Source organism: Chanodichthys erythropterus, chromosome 18 (genome assembly GCF_024489055.1).
Source record: "Chanodichthys erythropterus isolate Z2021 chromosome 18, ASM2448905v1, whole genome shotgun sequence".
NCBI classification, from domain to species: domain Eukaryota; kingdom Metazoa; phylum Chordata; class Actinopteri; order Cypriniformes; family Xenocyprididae; genus Chanodichthys; species Chanodichthys erythropterus.
In genome coordinates, this window is record NC_090238.1 from 6,245,393 (window position 1) to 6,253,975 (window position 8,583).

Genomic DNA, 8,583 nt, shown 5'->3' on the forward strand with positions numbered 1-8,583 from the left:
GATTTAAGAAGGTTTAAATTTGTATTATGTGAGAGTTATTAGAACTCTCAAAGGGGGGACTGTGGGATTACAAATTTAAGAATTTGTTTAAGATCTGCTGATACTAAACCCTGACATAACCTCACATAAAATACTAAGGTACAGTACATTGTATTTAGCATTTTAATCTAAAGATGACAACATCAGATTAATGATTCTGTTTAGCAAAGTTTCCAGCAAGAGTTTTCTATGGAAGTAAATCAGTAGCAAAACACGAGAGGTTGCTGATTTGAATGTGAGAACTTGTCGTATTAATATTTGTATTTGTAAACTGAAATGTACACTCACAGCCCTGATGTGAAAAGCTGAATGTTTCCATTTGCACACGCAGACAACAATCAAAACACCCGTGTTACGAAGTTGTAGTTGCAGATTAATTGTTACAAATGTGTAAAATGGCATTCACATAGACAAAATGACAGACACAAATGTGTGAGACATATTTACTGTTGCACTTTACTTCAGTTTCGCTGTACAGCTTCAAGTCGCCGCTTACAACCTCTCAGATCTGGCAGTACAAGTTCAATCCTGGCGTTTTGACTTTTGCTACTCTTTTTGCGATATTCATGTTGCAAAACTGTCTTGAGCACTTGAAAGCAAAAGGGAGAGAGCAGAAGGGGGGGGGGGGGGGGGATTGGTGAAGCCGTTTTATTGGTCGATGCCTGACCAACGCCATCCAGTGCGACTTGACATGCAGAAAGAAATAATTGCGTATGTATGAGACAATATTTTCATTAAAATATCATTAGTTTTAACAGGTTTTTATATTACAGTAAAAGAGTAAAGTTTTGGACCACCAAAACAGCACGATCTGCTCTATGAAGTGGCGTCATTGTGTACAAAAACGTCCAATTTCATTGGCTGACTCCAACCAATAAACGACTTTACTACTCTTTTACTGTAATATAAAACTCAGTTAAAACTAATTATATTTCAATGATATTTTAATTTAAAACATGGATTTTATCCCCCCCCCCCCCCCCCCCATGTCAGAATGTTTGAACCCAGACCACTACTATATGTACGGTGTTCATATTAGGACTTCCTCACACCTCAGTCATACAACGAAAAGGCGTCATGCCTCAGACTAAAAGGCTTCAGTCATCGGACAAAACGGCATCGCGCCTCAGACTGAAAGGCTTCAGGTCTCAGGAAAAACAACGTCAGGTGTCAGGTCTCATACAATTAGGCATCGAACTAAACAGCCTCAGACCAAAAGGCTTCAGACGAAACGGCCTCAGACTAAAAGGCATCAAACTCAAAGGCATCAGACAAAACGGACTTAGAAAGAACCGAATTGCCCCGCCTCAATGTGATGTCACGTGCACGCAGTTTTCAGTTAAATATTACACTGAGTTGTATAAAACATATCCCACTGAGATTATTTTGTAAATTTGTATTATTCACTAGTTTTATTTGCATGTAGGCTATAAAAAGTTAGCAAAATAACACATTGCAACTAGCTTGCATTGTGAACACATATGAAAATTAACCATGGTTAAAAGTGTTAACTATGATTTTTTTTTTTGGATTGATAGGCTATTTGTATAACAATAATTTTACTACAAATACCTTAAACTATAGTATAGCAAAACCATGGTTAATTTGTGGTTACCATGGTTAACTACAATAACCATTTTGTTTTATTTGTAGTAAAACCATGGTTCATTTTTATAAGAGAGGTAAAAAAAAAATATTTTGAGCTATTTGAATGCATAGTTATAAGTTAAGCTGCTTTGTGTACATAGGTTACCAAGGAAACGGCTTTATTTCTGCTGTTCCAGCGGCACCTACTGTCAGAGAATCGATTAGGCAAGGCGATTTTATTTATTTAGCACATTTCATACACAATGGTAATTCAAAGTGCTTTACATAAAAAGGAAACAAATACATAAAAATAAAAATGGAATGCATAAAAGATTACAATAAAAACAGAATACCACTATCTGGTTGGAAGAGTCACATTTACATTTTCATTCAGCCCGTTGCTGTTTTTCTGCAGACCAATGTGAAAATCGGCATGTTCTTTTCTGTTCTTTTCTTTTCTTATTCACATGAATACCATCAACAGATAGATTCTACATAATTAACATGCACACATACACACCTTAAATTAATTTGGGAATAGTAACAGTAAAGAAAAAGACAACTGAAGGACGACATATGATGGGATAAAAGCCAACAGAAAGTTAGGCTATACAAAAAAAAAAAAAAAAAAAAAAAAAAAAAAAAAAAATGATGCCTTTTAGTCTGATGCCTTTTCGTCTGAAGCCTTTTGGTCTGAGGCTGTTTAGTTCGATGCCTAATTGTACGAGACCTGACACCTGACGTCGTTTTTCCTGAGACCTGAAGCCTTTAAGTCTGAGGCGCGATGCCGTTTTGTCCGATGATTGAAGCCTTTTAGTCTGAGGCATGACGCCTTTTCGTTGTATGACTGAGGTGTGAGGAAGTCCTAATATGAACACCGTATTACATGAAAATTCAAGTCCATTTGCTAAACATTTTAAATATATAAGCCTGTAGCCTATACATCATCATATGTTCTGTCATATAGGCTACAATAAACACACAACAGCACAATTTACTTGCATCAAACAACTCAGTAGGCTATGTATTATTAGTAATTATTATAATTAATCTTTTTGTTGATCCATTTAATTTATTGCCTTTATGTGAAATATATTATTGAAATAAACACATTTAGTGTCGTCAGGCTTTCATTTGTGTTTAATGGATAAAACAACAGAGCTGCGATCTCATGTTTATGGCTGCTGTAAATTTTACCTGCCACAAGATGGCACTGTTTTCAACACTTTTGATGCTTTGAAACCTTTCCCGAAACGTTTAGAGAAAAGCTTCAAATATTTAACAATCTTCATTTTTCCATCCCTACTCAATGGTTTTAGGCCTTATTGCAAATGTTTCAGTCGAATTTAGCTGTTTTATTGAGCGTTTACTCATTTTGAGCCTGTTTTTTTAAACATTAACCATCTGTAATGTCATATCCAATCAGATTTCTTTTCACCCATATCCCCCACGCCCACCATACGCACGTTTGACTTTACAACATACAAACGCACACCTTTATTTATTCTCATTCTCTCTTGCTCTCTTAATATGTAATGAGTTTATGCAGATATATTTTAATAATTTAAATTTAACATTTTTAAAATTTAAACATTTTGTAAAAAAATAAATTAAATAAAAATAGCGCCCTCTCTGAGTACACTGGCGTTGTTCATTGGTCAGGCATCGACCAATAAAACGGCTTCACCCCCCCCACCCCCGTTCTGCTCTCTCCCTTTTGCTTTCAAGTGCTCAAGACTAGTTTTGCTACAGGAATATCGCAAAAAGAGTAGCAAAAGTCAAAACGCCAGGAATTGAACTTGTACTGCCAGATCTGAGAGGTTGTAAGCGGCGACTTGAAGCTGTACAGCGAAACTGAAGTAAAGTGCAACAGTAAATATGTCTCACACATTTGTGTCTGTCATTTTGTCTATGTGAATGCCATTTTACACATTTGTAACAATTAATCTGCAACTACAACTTCGTAACACGGGTGTTTTGATTGTTGTCTGCGTGAGCAAATGGAAACATTCAGCTTTTCACATCAGGGCTGTGAGTGTACATTTCAGTTTACAAATACAAATATTAATACGACAAGTTCTCACATTCAAATCAGCAACCTCGTGTTTTGCTACTGATTTACTCCCATAGTTTTCTAACTGTTCCTGTTCTTTTTATTGTATGTCTAATGAGTCTGATTACTAAGATTCTCAACTTTTGTCATTAAAGGATTAGTCCACTTTTAAATAAACTTTTCCTGATAATTTACTCACCCCCATGTCATCCAAGATGTCCATGTCTTTCTTTCTTAAGTCAAAAAGAAATTAAAGTTTTTGATGAAAACATTCCAGGATTTTTCTCCTTATAGTAGACTTCAATGGGCACCAAACACTTAAAGGTCATAATTAGTTTCACTGCAGCTTCAAATTGTTCAACATGATCCCAGATGAGAAATATGGGTCTTATCTAGAGAAACCATCTCTCATTTTCTGAAAAAAATTGAAAATTATATAAGTTTTAACCAGAATTGCTTATCTTAAACTAGCTCTCTTCTTCTTCTGATCATGACAACTATCAGCTTCTGCCGGTATTAAACGTTAAATGTAATGTATTTTGTGTCTTATGTATTTAAAACTTTTCAATGGACTGATAAAGGGAGCTGTATTTTTGTTATAGTACAATGTTGCTTTGACCATAATAATGCACAAAATCAAAATTTTTGTATAAATAGTACAGTAGTATAGAAAATACTATTATACATACATTTATGGACAAAATCCAAGTCCGAGCTTCCTGTAGACATTGTGCCGCCACACAACTTCAAAACGCCTAACAACTGCAAAGGATCACGGGGGCCTGAAGTGTCCATCAGTTGTACCCTTCGAAATCCTTCATTCCAAAGGGCCCTTTGAAGTGGCCAGTTTTGAGCACTTTAGTTTGGAACGACCCTTCAACATGGCGGCCATGATTATTTTCACTCCGAAATGCCCTTCGGAGGGCGATATATCCCGTTTAGAACGCACCTGATTGTCTCAGGGTCTACAGAGGAGACCAAGCTCTTCATTAAACTCCGTGCTGAGAATGAGTATCTCTTCACGGGCAAAAGAAATGCATCGAAACTAGCCTGGGAGTATGTACCATATCGTTATTTCATTTCTTTATGTAAATAGTAATGTCCTATTTAATGCTTTCTGTGTGACATCAAAATGCATACAAATCTTCCTTTTTTGTTTGTTGTTGTTATAGAACTGTAATTAAAGAAATTAATTTGGAGGGGAAGATTACTGGCCAGCAAGCCACAAAGAAATGGGAAAATTTGAAGAAGTACAAGGTACATTGTTAATGATAAAAAATAAAAAGAATAAGATCTGAACACTGTTGTTGTCCCTTTATTTAGAAAAAAATAAATGTATTTTATTTTTTTTTGTATTTTTTTTATTATTTGATATATTTTTTATTCTTTTTTTTGTTTGTTTTTGATCACCTGGCAAGATGTTTTGGATATGTATACCTTCACCTTTTTCACATTCATAATAATGTGAAATAATATGTGATGAAGACGAGCCCACCAGCTCGCCTTCGGGGAGGAAGTGTAAGTCCGTGAGGGGATGTAAAAAATGATGGCTCACTCGCAAAGCACTTTTCGTGCAAAGTGTAATTTATTTACAGTGCCAAAAGTTGGTCCACAGTGAAGAATATATACAAGTGTCCACAAAAGAGAAAAAAAATAAAAAAAATAAATAAAAATAAAAATCCAAAGTACCAAAGAAACAACAAAGGAAAAATAAACCAGAAAATAATCCAACAATGGAATATATACAGGTATCCACAGGTATCCACAATATACAAAAGAAAGGGGATTTAGATTTGCTCGAGGCACCACGGTAGCACTCTTGCGTCGACTTGGTAAACAAGTACTGTCTTTAGGTTTGGCCTGGCTTTTATAGGCCAAACCCCGGCCCTTTTTGGGCCACCCCATCTTTGGGTACATATAACATAATGCACATCAAAATACCTCAACTATTTCATATTAAATATGATAAAACAATAATAGTTAATCCCTATGTATAATATATATATATATATATATATATATATATATATATATATAATACACACATAATCCAATCACACATAATACATTTAACACATAATCTGGACAATTAAATACACACTCAAACACCTATTCACAATGGACAATGGTTTCGTCAGCTTCCGGTTGCGCTGCGCCGGCGCGACCAGGCCGTGACGTCATAAGTGTTTCCCACCAGAAGACTGACTACGCCCACAACGACAAACAGCACAGAGACGAAACAAGACAACAAGTGCAGTGTAGGTGTATGAAATGACCGGGAAATGTAAACGGAGTGGATGGCGGGAGGAAAATGGAGTAATGGGAGAATGTCCATGTGCTATCGTGACTGCGTGTGCACCCGCAACTACAATAGCGGCAACGGCTGGGAGGAACGATACAGAGAATGAATGAGGTAAGTATGTGCGAGGTAAGGAGTGTGTGTGTGCCGGTGGCAGCTAATGTGACTTTATCACAAACATCAATGTTCACCAACTGAACAACCACTTTTTCCCAGTCATTATAATTTGGAAATGTGTGATGCATATATCCTCAATATATTTCAATTTTTTTTATGGACAAGTAAGGGGTGGTGCTTGTCACATTACATATTATTGCTTTCTTTTACAGGAGCTTAAGTGTCCACGAACGGGCACAGGGACGGAGTCCGGAGAGGCCACTGCTGCATTGTATCCTTTCTTTATTCCGATGGATGAAGCAATAGGTGGAAGGCCATCTATCGCACCTCCTGTTCTTATTGCTTCATCTACTCAGGATGAAGTTGCAGGCCCTTTAACTGAGACCTCACCTCTGGCTGTCAGGAAGGAGAGAAAGAGGAAAGGATGTGTTTTAGACTTCCTTGTGGCCGAGGCAGCCAGAGAGGAAGAAAGACAAAAGCTGCTGCTGAAAGAAGTGAGAGGTTTCTTTCTTTGTTTGAAAAACTTGTAAATAAAATGTAAATTAACAAAGCATTTGGTGTGTTCTGTTGGTTTTATTATGATTTGCTTATGATATTTTTAATTCACATCACAGCCATTCATGCTCTATTGCCTGGTTTCACAGACAAGGATTAAGCCTAGTCCCAGACTAAAATGCATGTTCGAGCTGTCTTAACTGAAAATAAATTACACTGACATCTCTTTAAATGTGTCATTGCCATTGTTTTGTCTCAAGATGCACACCAGTAATGTTTTTTTTTTTTCTAATGCTTTTTTATAAAAGCACCTTAAATATCCTAACTTAACTAAGGCATAGTCCTGTCTTAAGCTCAACCTTGTCTGTGAAACAGGTGGTATATGTACTAATATATGAACTTTATTTTGCTAGTTGTGATATAAATAATTACAGCTGTGGAAAGTGTTATGTTTCAGTATGCAGTGAGTTTTGTATAAACACAAATATAAAACCACCAGACAGAAATTACAATATAAACCAGCAACAGTATTAATATTTGTAATAACACAGCAGAGTTGAATTTATTTAGTAAAATATAGACTTCTCCATGCAAGGAGGAAGTGAAAAGTAGGTTTTTACATTATGAAGAGTTAAAGCTAAATGAAACTTTCACGCTGAGGCAGGTAAAACATGTGTTTATCTTTGTGAGGGTTTGAAATTAGAAGAAGTGTTAACTTCTTCTAGAACTTCTACTTAACTTTTTCTAAAAATAATCATGTTCTTCTAGATGTGTGGGGATATGTATGGGTACAGAAATCTGGGCAGCAACTGCATCACGAAGCATCATGCCAGTAGTCTCCTGCTGATCAGCACAACCTTGTGGCGCTTCTTCAGGTTCCTCATGTGGAGTAACTGTGTCTCCTACACCCATGCAGAGATTATGCAACATGGTGCATGCAGCCGCAACCTTGGGTGCAAATCTGTGATCCACTGGAAGTGATTGCAGGAAAATTGATCTCCATCTGGTCTTCAGCATGCCCAATGCCCTTTTAATGATGCAGCGTGCCCTGGCATGATGGCTATTAAATCTTGCCTCAACAGGATTTCTCACTGGCTCTTTGTAAGGTGTTAGAATGGAAATGGGTTCTTGGATGCATGGATAACCTCCATCCCCAAGAAGAAAATGTGTTGGTGGTGGGTAAAGGGCTCTTCTATACACATCACAATTTTTTAACACCCTGGAATCATGGACAGAACCAGGGTAACCCACAAAAACATCCAGAAACCTTCCAGTGTGATCACAGATTGCTTGTAGTATTATAGATGGGTACAGCTTCTGATTGTAATAGCATGGTGCCAACCCCTTTCCTGGTGCTTTTATTCAAATATGGCACCCATCTATTGCTCCAGCAGCTTTTCCCATTGCTGCATGTCGCCCAAGCCTTTGAAACCCTTCTGAGATGTCATCTAACACAGCGGCCCTTGGCAAATTAATGTATTTTTGCAAATGCTGGAGCAGATGATTGCAAGTGAGTTTCACAGTTCTATAAACTTTGGTTTTGGGCACTCCAAAGGCACAGGACACAACCCTATAAGATGCCCCACTTGCTAGCCAGAACAGAAATATTAGAATTTCTATAGTTCTATAGTTCTTCCCCATCCATGATGCCTGTCTTCATGCAGCAGCTGGATCAGCTCATTGAGGGACTGTCTCCTAAGATGGAAATGTCTTTTTGCGTCACTTTCCACATCAAAGAAGGCATGCAGAACAGGTACAGTATTGTTGATCTGAGCATATCTGTAAGGATTCTCCTATTAAAATATCAAATGTAAGTGTATAAGTGTTGTGAATGGAGACTGGGGATCCAAGTGCAGCGTTTTATTAAATGTAAGCGTGGTTGTACAGGCAGGGTAAATCAGGAGCAAGCAGGTACAGCAGAGGGTAGACAGAATCGTAATCCAGGTACAGGCAGAGGTCGGGACTGGCAGATATCACTCACAGGTCGGTATAC

At 37.3% G+C, this 8,583-nt stretch overlaps 1 pseudogene; it reads right to left on the reverse strand.

Moving 5' to 3' along the window:
- Positions 1–7,334: 7,334 nt before the first annotated feature.
- LOC137007144 (uncharacterized) lies at positions 7,335–8,231 on the reverse strand (annotated as a pseudogene).
- Positions 8,232–8,583: the final 352 nt, after the last annotated feature.